This window comes from Aulostomus chinensis, chromosome 9, assembly GCF_037954235.1.
Source record: "Aulostomus chinensis isolate RoL2024-O1b breed Wild chromosome 9, RoL_Achi_v1.0, whole genome shotgun sequence".
Classification (NCBI taxonomy): domain Eukaryota; kingdom Metazoa; phylum Chordata; class Actinopteri; order Syngnathiformes; family Aulostomidae; genus Aulostomus; species Aulostomus chinensis.
In genome coordinates this window covers 17,055,389-17,068,209 of record NC_141328.1, presented here as the reverse complement: position 1 = coordinate 17,068,209, position 12,821 = coordinate 17,055,389, and the positions used below count along the sequence as shown (strand labels likewise).

Below are 12,821 nucleotides of genomic sequence, written 5' to 3'. Positions count from 1 at the left end.
CGTAGAGGACAAGGGTACGATAATGCAGTCAGCATGTCTGGGATGCTCAGATTTTAAAAGTCAATCCACTCGCTACACTCTCCCCCTGTGCTTCCCACACCCTCAGTCTGGTTGGTGTCCATGTCATGTCCAGAGGTCGCAACATTTTTTTGGCTCTGTCAAACCGTCTTTATGATCTCTTCAGTGCTAGCCCAGAGCGATGGGCAATCTTGAAAGAAAAGACGGGATGCTCTCTTCATCGTCTCCCTGACATTGGATGGAGTGCCCGCACCGCTGCAGTAGGAGCTGTGGCAGCTCACGTGCCCTCCATCCTTGAGGGACTAGAATGTGTCTTAGCCACCTGCAGTCTGACAAGTGAAGCCAAGTCTGAGGCAAATGGTTTGATCAGTTGTTTCAAGACTGTTGATGCCATCGTCCTTTTTACTGTGTGGGTAAAGATTCTGCAGTGCATTGAAAATTGAAATGTGATTCTTCAGGCAGGAGATATTTCTCTGGATGTTGAGGCTGCAGGCTCCTCGCAATAGATGGGACTCGCTGCTAGCAGAGGCCTCCTTAGCGGCACAAGCAATGGACGTCCCTGATCCTTTTCAGAGTGAAGAGAGACGAAAGCGGAAAAGTAATCGCATGCCTGATGAGATGACACAAGAAGATGCAACAACTGAAGACTGAAAATGCATTCAGGAACATCATAGCATCATCACACCACAGCAAGCATATGTGAAACATTGGCACCTGTTCTGAAGCTGAATGATTGACTTAAGCACAGATGAAAAAAAAAATAACTACATGCCAGGCACTGGCAAAAATATATCACACGGATCTCTCTCAAGAATTTGAAAATGAAGTGCTACCCTTCCAAAAACCTCAGCTCCTGGAAGATGCAGCTACAGAGCGTTTTTGGAGAACTTTGTATTGCTTTGAGAGTTTTCTACACACTTCCTGTCACAGTTGCATGGGATGAACGGGCTCTCAGCAAGTTGAAGCTGGTCAAGAACTACCTGAGATCAAAAATAGGCCAGGGTAGACTGAACAGCCTCGCCATTCTGTCGACTGAACGCCAATTAGTCAAACAATTGGACTTTACAGATCTTATTAGTGACTTTTCAAACAAAAAGACCCGTCACTGGGCATTTACTCGGATGTAAATTACATCTTTACATCCCGTGTCAGCAAGGCTTTACTTCTTTTTCTGCAAGCTGAAGAACAATTTGACAGTTGACTCCATCGATAAGATGACATAGGCCTTCGATGTAAAAAGCAGAAACCTGTTACTTCTTTTTTCACATTGAAACTTAATATTTTCCTGTTCATTTCTACTGTACCTTCTCATTAAAAAAAGTAATGTAGCTTATTTGATTTGATTCAGTGTACACTTGTCCCCTGTTCAAGAACAAATGTTTTTAAATCAAAATGTCCACGAGTGTCGTGGATCAAAACTTAAGTTCACAAACCAGGTGTAGCCTCATGTTTTAGGTATTTGTGTCCAAGTTGGCCAAATGCATCAGTTCAGGTGGTGAATTAAAGAACCACTCATCAATATAATCTGATTGTAGCTTAAAACCCTAGTTATGCTTTTTTTTTGCTCACGCACTGGCATGGACAGAGGCCCACTGACATTGAGAGTGTACAGGGCCCAGAATTTGGTGCTCATTGTTTGGCTCTCACCTGCTTTTAAAGCACTGAATGAGAGGCTGAGGATGAAGAGCGATGAAGAGCTGGCCTGCTTTCTGCAGGACATGTAGGTGACAACCACCTTTTTCTTGTGCTAACCATTGTTCGTCTTGTTCCAGCCAGTGGTTAGCCTGTGCTAACAGGGGTTTAACTTGCACTTTTATGTGACTACAAGGTTGCGAATTGAATATCCCCCCCTAAAATGGTTGTGAAAACTTAACTGAATTAATCAAAAACGAACCACATTCAAAATTCTAGATTGATTAGAGTAACAGAACCACAATGAAACATGAAACGGAACAGCTTACGAGCATGCAACTGCAACTTCAAAAGGACATTATTCCATTTGTATTGACTGCATGCTTAGGCTGTGGCAACAGTTGCATTTTTGGTTCGATGCTCAGTCTTGGACCTACACTACAAAGATGACCTGGCTCTGTTAGAGGACCTTTGCGAGCCCTTCATACATGAGAGGGTTCTTTAAGACCGCACAGATTCCTTCATAGAGAGTAAAGTGGTTCATCAGTTGCTTCCGTCTCCCGAGGCACTTCCTCTTGTAATGATGCAGCCACGAGAGACCCTAAATTAAGGAGAGAAAGCTGACGTTCAAATGTCAGACATACATCTGTTCAGGTGCTCCACGTGTTAGATTTCCTGGCTCTTGAAGTGCAAAATGGATATTGACGGAATACTGTTGACTTTGTCATCGAGTTAATGGTTTCTCATTTAATAACCTAGCAGCTCATTAGTGAGCAACATCACCTTAGGGCAGCTGGGATCAAACACACTGACCTTAGAATAGAGAATGGACAACAACTTTGACAGGTGATTCCACTGATTAACTCTCCTCTGTGACTGAAGGTGTGTTCATCAGTGGAATCCCCTTCAGCCACAGAAGAGAGTTAAAGTGTTAAAGTGTTTGGTTGGAAGGAAAACCTGCATACACACGGCTCTCCATGGCACATGGTCGCCCACCCCTGGTCTAGTTAATATCTAGTTGTCAGAACTGGACAGACTGGAAAGCTTTTTAGAGCTTAAAACAGTTTACTCTACAGCCCACGTGGTGGTTAACTGGGATCCTGGTTAATGTTCTTGAATGTTCTTCAAGATTAACCAAGACTTGATTGTGGTGGGAAACAATCATCATCCTCAGGTCTCCTGAGATTCTGCTGAGTCTCCCCTTCGGATCACTGCACTTTTCTGTTTAAAAAAAATAAAATAAAAAAACATTCCAACATTCAAAGCAGCACAGTTGCCACATAGTTCAAGACTCAGGGGTGTGTTTGGTGGCTTTGGAAAGGTAACATTCTCAGTTGTCTTGTAGAAGTGTCAGTTTGATTCTGTGATTTACTGACAAGGATATACAGTGGTTAGAATAAAGGTTTTTATTATTCCTGCCCATTCATAAATTCTTCTCTTTGTGCCACGCATTGTAACAGTCCCTATTTATAACAAAACAAAGGGCTACGCGGCATGACGTACACTCCACTGTCGTTTTCATTGAACACAGGAAACACCTCCGCCTCCCAACAGTTCCATCTTGAGTGAAGAACCGGGGCTTGTGGCTAGCATGCTGTGGAGGTCGAGGAGGTGCGAATGGAAGGGCTGTGGAGGGGGGGCAGTGGGCTGCATTCAATTGTAGCACCAGGGCCTCACGGAACTCCTTCTGAGTGAGGGGAGTCTCCTCCTTCTCCCTGGCGAGCTCCTGATGCAGAATGAAGGCATTGACGATGGCTATGTCCAGGAAGAGGTAAAAAAATGACCGGTACCACTTCCTGGTCTTGTGCAGGATGTGGTAATACCCTTTCATTGCATCTGACAGGTCCACTCCACCCATGTGCTTATTGATGTCGCTGACTACAGGTGGAATAGGAATGGCCTGCTCAGTCCAAAGACCGTTGGGTCCCCTCACCTTCCGCTGCAATTCTTGGTTGTCGTGTGCTGTGTGGATGGTGGAGCAGAGCAGCACTTGTCTGTTGTCCATCCACTGGACAAACAAGAGTGGACCCTCACGGATCCAGCGGATGGTGCCCCGGGGTGAATTGGTCCGCAGACCACCCTCCCGTTTGTGGGGGAATCCAATGCGGTTCTCCCGGATGGTCCCACAGGCCCAAATACGGTGTGCCAGGAGGTCTCGGAACAACGCAGGGCTGGTATAAAAGTTGTCGCAAAACAACTTATAGCCATGCCCCAGCACTGTGGTATTCACAAGGGTCATAACAGTGTCATAACTCAGCCCCCTGACCACTGGAGCATTCTTGCCTTGATATATAAAGAAATCCCACAGATATCCATTGGAGGAGTCCGCCAGCACAAAGAGTTTGTAGCCCCACTTGGTAGGCTTGTCCTTCATAGACTGATGAAGGGCTATACGGGCCTTGCTCTTCACCATCCTCTCATCCACGGAGATGTTCTGCCGTGGATGGTATCGAGCCTTGCAGGTGGTGCGGATCTCTTCATAAAGAGGCTTGACATTGCAGAGCCGATCATACTTTGCTGTGCCCCTCAGCCGGTTGTTGGCTTCTTCGTCGTCAGGGGAGCTGAGGTGGAGGGTGCGGGAAACTTCCATGAACTTCCGTCCTGACATCAGAGAAGAAGGGAAGGGCAGGCAGTAGAGGTCAGACCTCCTCCAATAGTCCTTGATGGACTTGGTCCCCACCAGCCCCATGTAGATTACCATGCTGATGTAAGAGTACAGATCTCTAGTAGTTATCGGCCTCCATACTGTTGAGTGATCCCGCTGGCCGTACAGGTTGGAGTTCATGACCACCGTCTCCAACATGGTTGGTGTGAAAAACTCATGGAAGAGCTGCAGCACAGTGTAATCCTGATCAGCAAGGAGCTGGTGGCCAGGGGTCCGTGCAGGGCAAAAATTAGGCTGCTCAGGTATGGTGTCCGGCACATCCACCCCTTGCCATGGCTCTCCTTGTTCAGCCGGCTCCGTCATTCCCCTTGCTTGTCCTCTCCCTGGTCCTGCTCCTCTCCCTCTGGCTGGCTCTGGGGAGCCCACCTGTCGTCTCCCTCTTCCTCTGGCAGCGCGAAGAGGTGTCCTGTCCCTCCCACTGGCTTCCCCATTCTCACCTCTTCTCTGTCGTTTTTGTCTTCCTCTCCCTCGAGATCCTCCACCATGCCCTTCTCCCTCCCCCTCTTTGTCTGCATTCAGGACCTCATCTGGAACCCAATCCGGATCAGCAGGCTCAGGCGGCCTAGGACACATTTCAAGACACTATTACCTTCCAAGTACACAACACACACAGAGACACTAAGCACAATAATATACTCCTAATTCTCACACACACAAAACATATGCACAAGAATGCATGGAGACACGTTCATGTACGATTTTCAATTTTATGTTCGTTATTTTGTACCTGCTAAGGCAACATAGATGCCCTTATCATGTTAATAAAGAATTCTGAATTGAAACTGAATATGACCATGACAGTCGCAATTGTGTGGCTCCAGCGTGGCTATTTCACCCTCTATGTCCCTCTCACACACTTGGGACATACTGTTGACAAAGGTGCCCACCCCCTATCACACAGGTAAGTCGCACATTCCTAATTAGGATGGCTAGACGGAGTAAATTCACCTTTTATTTTGCATTGTTTCTAATGCAAGTTAGATTGGATGACCGGCTGGCATAAGTAAAGATAAGTTAAAAAACAATAGCATGCCTATTATTCATTGTTGCTCCATGAACGTGCATCTGGTACAACTGGATCAGTTACTCACCGCTCCATGTCTCGGTCCACTCCTGCAAGAAACTCTTCAATCTCCTCATGGTCGACCTCATGCTCCTGGTCCGAGTCGTCCGAGTCGGACCACTGAAGCGCCATTCCAGCCACTTCATCCGTCGGTAATTGCTTTTTGGCCATCTTTTGAAATCTCACGCTATCACCCGCGCTCCTTACCGGCGTCTACATCTACAACGCGGTTTCCAGCAGCCACACTAACTTTTGGTCCGGCGAGTGTAACTTGCTGTTGCCTACCAGACCGTGATTACGTCATGCAAGGTACCGGGTATGTTCGTCTGAGTATTGGCTAAAGTATATCATGTGGTCATCAGGAAAAAAATCCCATTGGCTAGAGTGAGGGTCGATCAAATGACGTGTGGTCTGATCTGCATACAGGGGCCTGATTGGCGTTTCAGCTCTGTAGCTCCACAGCGCGGGAAAATTGGCAGGATGTGGCGGCGGCGTCAGCTGGGAATGAACGGAGGTAGAATCAGAAATATCAGGAAAACTTCTTGACGGTTGAGCACGACTGTTCCCTTCATGTCTCAGAAGCAGACAGTCGGGCCGGTATGACGAAGGAGGAAGGGAGAGAATCTGAGCTTGAAGCCGGAGGAATAAAAGGTAATGGTGGGAGAAGGAGACGCCTGAAAATGATGTCGTCATTGTGAGTTTTAATGAAAAGGCACTGAAATACGTGAAGAAGCTAAACCCCTGTGTGCTAACGACAACTGTAGCAAACCAAGTAGGTGAGATTAAATATGCAAAGATCCTGAATGACGGCAATCCATTGGTGAGATGTGCTCACAGGGAGCGAGCTGAGAGGGCCCTCAAACCGAAAGAAACTGGAAAAATCAAAGTGGCGAGGACAGGGAGGGTGGGATCACGAAATGGTGGTGGGTGCAAAGGAGCGATTACAGGGGTGCCACTGAGCGTGAGAGTGGATGAACTGAAGAGGAATTCGAAAGGAGGGATACTAATGAATGCGCAAAGAATGAGGACAACAAAAGAAGGAGTGAAAAGAGACAGCGAAACTGAGGTGATTGAGTTTGAAGGTGAGAATATACCCGAGAAAGTATTCCTGGGGTATATGAGTTGAGTTAAGATGCTTTCACTGTCAGAGGGTTGGATTCATAGCCAAGAACTGTGAGGAGAAGAGCCCATAAGAAGAGTTGGTCTGGAGAGAGAGAGAGAGAGGAAAAAGTCAGGCGTGTGGGACCACTTCACACTTCGAAGTGGCGAATATACTGTTCTGTGTGTACACTGCAACGCCGACCTTGCGCACCATCGCACCACGCCGTCGATGCTGCAGCACCTTAAACACAAACACGCTCAGTACATCGCTTCAACAAGGTGTGTGTGTGTGTGTGCGTGTGCGTGCGCGCGCGCCTCAAAGCGTAGGGCAAACCTTACTTCTGAGCATGTCAACATGCTAACCACCATTTGTTATTTTAAAGACTGTCAGATGCACTGCGCACATACACACACATTTAAAGTCCGGTGTACATACAGCTTCATAATGAGGTATATCTACCTCCTCCCCCTCTCTTGTATTTCATTTTTACAAATACACGTTTGGTAAATGTATGCCAACTGGTTTAGTTCTCATGCCTAAAGATTTTGACAGCTTTGAATTGCTGAAATGTGTTTTAGTTTTCACTTAGATTGACGAGATTTATTTTTATCGTCTTAAATTAAGATTCTTTTATCGGCTTAGTTCTCAAGCCAGTAATGGTTTAAACTGTGTTTTGATTTTTGATTTTTTTTTTATACAGGGACTAGAGAGCTAATCTCCGTCTCTATCTAACCTTCCTTAAACAAGTTTGGCAAATTCATACTAATGGGCGAGTATCTTATGCCGAATGTTTTATTTGTTTCAAAACAAAAGTATAATTTGTTCGTGTACTCGATTACTCAAAGAAATAATCAACAGAATACTTGATTCCAAGGGGGAGCGAGAGTAAGGTACAAGTACAGGATGTTTGCATCTGAAAAGGCAGAAACGCTGTTCAGGGCCAGCGAGGACCAGTTCACTGGGAAGGAGAACCCTCTATGGATACTTGTAAGGCAAGCATCCTCCATCCCCCAACCTGCCGTGGTATCAAACGCCATCATCTTTTTGTCCAGTTTTTCACTGCAAGGTTACGCTTCTATGCTGGGAAGCAGGGACACAAAGCTACACTGAAGCAAACACAAGAGTTGAGCACTAGGGAGCAAGAGTGTGGTCATGTGAGGAACGGTTGAAAAGATGAGAGGAAGTGAAATAAATCTGCACAGCTTTTGGTTGTTGATTATTACATAAGATATCTATATCTCTCTCTCTCTCTATATATATATATATAGAGAGAGAGATCTTGATCTGTTTTTTGGTGTGTGTTTTTTAATTCAAGTGAATGATTTATCTGCACTTGTAATCATAATATTGCTATAAAAAAAAACCTTGATCTGTTTGTGTATTACACTGGATGTTAGAGATTGTTTAAAAGATTTATCTGCAAGGCAGCACGGTGGTGCGGTGTTAATAATTGTGAAGATAAGCAATTTATACCGACACAGCGTACCTGGCCCGTGTAGGTAGGTTGTAGAATCACCAGGCGCCTACTGGCGCTAGGCAAGCACGGCGCCCGTGATTGGAGTTGGCCGTAACCTCTCTACAGACGGCCTCGAGGAAAGCGCTCATTGAGTGACCTCTGCTGGTCAGGGGGTAGTATTACGTGCTGTGGATGCATTTTACATGTTTAGTCACGTGACCTGTGAGGTCGCTGAAGAGACGACTGCAGTCAGTGAGGGTCTCTTCACAAACCCCTGATTCCACGAACATGGATCAGTGACTCATTTTCCTCCACATTGCAACCAACTAATTATTTGTATGCTGTGTTTTTTAACTGATAGCATGAAGTTGAAGGTTGCAGTTTAGTCAACATTAATTTGATCCCTGCATTGATTCATCTTTGTAACATTTTCTGATGAAATTGCAGAATATCAAAAAACAAGAAAAAGACAATAAGAAAGGGTGTTGTGATTTATCCAAGAAAACAAACTACAATATAATTTTCAACCATTTCCGTTTCTATGCACATTCAGGCACGGATTATGTTTTCCTTCTGTGTATAGATAAGAGGAAGAGACATGACTTTCCTTAATATTTCCACTAGATGGCAGCATCACCGAGACAGCACGGTGGTGCAGTGGTCAGCACTGTCGCCTCACAGCAAGAAGGTTCCAGGTTCAAGTCCCGGCTCCATCACAGGATCTTTCTGTGTGGAGTCTCCATGTTCTCCCTGTTCCTGTGTGGGTTCTCTCTGGTACTCCAGCTTCCTCCCACAGTCCAAAGACATCAAGAGGGGACGAGGCTGATTGATACTCTAAATTGACTGTAGGTGTGACTGTGAGTGTGAATGGTTGTCTGTCTCTATGTGTTGGTCCTGTGATGGACTGGTGACCTGTCCAGGGTGGACCCTGCCTCTCACCTGAGGGCTGCTGGGATAGGCTCCAGCCCCCCTGCGACCCTGAACAGGAATAAGCGGAAGAGGATGGATGGATGGCAGCATCATCATCATCCCTCAGGAACTGTACTAACGCTTGTTTGTACACTGAAGTACACACACACACACACCAAGAAGTTGGGTCAAAATGAATTGAATAACTGCATCATCATTCATTTTTTTTTATCTAAATTGAATCAGCTACCTGGACTTTATTCATTGATTATTTGTCTGTGTCAATTTAATGCTTCTCTTCTCTTCTCTTCTCTATTACCTCTGCATCAGCTGGCATCTTCACCTTGTCTGTAGAAGGAATCCCAGTCAAACCAAACAAAAGTACTGACGATAGAAACTCAGCTCTACTTGGAAGTCTTACGTTCCTGTTCACCAGTAACAACTTCCACTCTTGTCATGTTATTTCGTCTTCCACAGGCAAAAACTACAAGCACTGCACCGTGGTTGTGTGCCCCTGTCACAGTGCTCTTGACCGTTGACCTTCAAGATTTTTTTTCAGTTTATTGCTGAGTCCCAGAGGGCATTTGTGGCAAATTTGGAGAAATTCCCTCAAGTTGTTGCACAGATATCTTGTTTATGTAGGCGCAGAGTGACCTTCACATTATCTTCACTCATGCAATATGTCCTTCAGATTGAGCGAATCATTTATTAGTGCTGATACGTTTCAGTGATTCCTCAACACTCCAAGTATGTCGCGCTAGAACCACGTTTGGAAAGTCTGCATTTGGTATCCATTCAGCAGAATTCTGGCATCATTTACGAAGCGAATTCAAACGGAGCGCTCTTGTCTCTACGGCATGTCTCAGACCACTGATTAACACCCATCTACTGTCCCCCTTGTTCAACCTGATCCTGCCACCGTAACAACTGCAGTAATATCATCTGCTCTGTGTCTTGTTGCATGACTCACGGTGTCTTTTAGAATATCAAATTGACTCTGTCTTGCCTGTCGACACGTAAACTCACCGTCAATGAAAATTGGCGAACTCCTTTAATGTCTTGAGTATAAATTAGATTTAAAAAAAGGAAAAATATAACAAAAAAAACTTTTTATAGTTTCCCAAGTTAATTATATTTAGATATATCTATTTAATATAAAGCCTACCATAATATATATGCAACTATATCGATTAACATACAGCTATCTATAATTTATGTGTGACTGAATATACAACCCACTATAATATGTGTAACTACTTCATTTAATCCCACTATAATATACATATAGTCAACTACTTATATTTCAGGTTTCCAGCCACCATAATATAAACACAAAACTGTCAGTTTAATATACATCCCGCTGATAGTTACGCATCCATTTTCTTCCGCGAACCCGGAACCTTCTTGCTGTGAGGCGACAGTGCTAACCGCTGCACCGCCGTGCTGCCTATAAAATTATCTCTGTCATCTAAAGTTTTAATCATATTTGAAGATATGAAACTATGTGTATGTAATATAATATACAACCAGAACACGGACTGGATCCTTCATTCATTCATTCATCACTGAACAGTAATATGGACACCTGATTCAGGATCGTTAACGCGGGATTACTAAATCCAGATGGATTTGGCAGCATGACCCTGAGTTACCCTGCAGGATGACTCTGCTGCACTCCACCGTCGATCCTCTGAGTCGAATGAGTGGCGTTTCTCTTTAAAAATCCGACGTAACATGACGCAGATGCCTCCGACCATACGCCCGTGTGTGCGTGTCCTCCTGCGGCAGCCACCCAGCTCACCACCTGCACCCCCCCTGGCCCAACCCACCCTCTATCCCTCCTCTCCTCCTCCTCCTCCTCCCCGGGCGTCTAAGCCAAGACCACCGCTGCATCCAGCGGCGTAGAGCTGCAGCAAAACATTGAAGATGGAGGCGATGGAGCCATGAGAGGACTAACAGGGGCCGCAGGTAAGCGACTGACGGAACTCTACCGTGTCATTTTGATGGAGATGAAGCTGGAGAGAGTGGATGCGTAGCAAGAAAATAATGCATGAATGGAGGAACCGTGCAGGAACTGTGGAGGTGTCCACGTCTAGCTGCTCCTCCACCGGGCTCCGACTATTTGCTGCTGTGTGTTGTGATGCTGAAGTTGATGGAGGGAAGCTGCAGACAACTGTTTGTCATCCTCCTTCCTTAAAGGTATCTCATATTCGCCAGCTGCTTGCATTTGCGTGTGCGTGCGCGCGCGCGCGCGTGTGAGTGAACGTGTGTTGTACATTCAACTCCGTGTTTGCAGGTGCCAAAGTCGTGACAGGTTGCCTGGCGCAGCAGTTTGACCTTGCAGCATTTTGGGTTTTCAGTGAAAGCCATCAGAAGCTCTGTCTTGGCGTGGCTTGCTGTTGAATAGTGATATCAAAGCTCCATCCTGCTTCCTGTTGTGTCAGCTCAGTGTTGACTGGATACACTCCAGTGTTTCCTCCACATCTTTGGATTGCAGTCGGGAGCCTGGAATGAATGGATGCAGAACCCAGTCGCCCCTGGAGACTCTGTCATGCAGATCTTTCTCACATAGCATCACTGCAACAGTATTTGAGGAATAAGTGCTCGAACACAGTTGGTGACACATGGACCTCATGAGTTCTTGTACACTCTGTTCACTCCCTGACACTCCAAGCAGAAACACAACACACACACACACACAGAAACACACTCCCTCTGAGTTTTGTCCTCTGCGTAGTTCAGGACACTCGTGTCCTTTGCAGCATGGCCATCTTGTCAGCAGCGGACCTCCTCTGTCCTCTTCCTCAGCACTCACAAGCCAATGGCAGATCTCCTGCTCACGCTCCACACAAGTGGCGACCGTCGCCATGGTGACTTGGCACTTCTTTTCGCTGCCTGGTGTCAGTATGGATGCGATTTGCCTTCGTGTGATAATTGTAATAACAATCAGGGTTACTACTGTGCCTTGGAACATCGGCTGAAACACTGCAGTGGAGTTCAGATGAGTTCACCGTGCAGCAGAATGCAACGCCGCTCTCGTTTCAGGGGATCATTAAAGGTGTAGTTCCCCCAAATCCTTATCTACTCAACTACAGTACATGCCGATGGAATGTTGGACGAAGTTTTTTTTTTTTTAAGTCCACAAAAAGTGCTGTAGATTCACAGGAGAATTTGATGCTGAAATCTTCAAAATTGAAAGGAACGGCTAGAAGCAGATGTTAAACAATGCTAATACGCGTTAAGGTTTTATGACTCATCCATGCACCACTCGGTTCAAATGTTAGCTAAGTAGCCCTGTGGAGAATTAGCGAGTGTGTTTGGCCGCTTCATAGGTTGGATTGTATCAGACATTCGGGTGGAAGGAAACCTGTCGTAGCTCCATTAAGTGAATGAGAATCAGGGGTCACGTTTACTGTGTATCACGCACGAGTGACAAAGGTTCTCGCTCATATGGATTCATGACAGCCACACTGGTGAAGTCACTCAGAGATTAAAGTAAAAGTGCAAACTTGATTAAAAAAATGTGTTCATGTGGTTGTAAAAAATGTGAATCAAGAACTAAAGAAGGCGGCACGGTGGTGCAGTGGTCAGCACTGTCGCCTCACAGCAAGAAGGTTCCGGGTTCGAGTCCCAGCTCCAGCACAGGATCTTTCTGTGTGAGTCTCCATGTTCTCCCTGTTCCTGTGTGGGTTCTCTCTGGTACTCCAGCTTCCTCCCACAGTCCAAAGACATCAAGAGGGGACGAGGCTGATTGATACTCTAAATTGACTGTAGGTGTGACTGTGAGTGTGACTGGTTGTCTGTCTCTATGTGTTGGCCCTGTGATGGACTGGTGACCTGTCCAGGGTGAACCCCGCCTCTCGCCCGTAGCCGCTGGGATAGGCTCCAGCCCCCCCGCGACCCTTAACAGGAATTAACAGAAGAAAATGGATTAGTTAAGCCAATTTCTGTTTCTGTTTTTTCGTAAAGTCGGGCG

At 45.9% G+C, this 12,821-nt stretch overlaps 1 protein-coding gene across 3 annotated transcripts in view; it reads left to right on the top strand.

Annotated features, from left to right (window-relative positions):
* Nucleotides 1–10,675: 10,675 nt before the first annotated feature.
* The window catches only part of snphb (syntaphilin b), a 31,841-nt gene continuing 29,695 nt past the window's right edge, over nt 10,676–12,821 (top strand). For all 3 annotated transcript variants that reach the window (XM_086214011.1, XM_086214010.1, XM_086214009.1), the window contains exon 1: nt 10,676–10,813. The gene's annotated coding sequence lies outside the window, so the exon portion shown is untranslated. The remainder of the gene's footprint in view (nt 10,814–12,821) is intronic.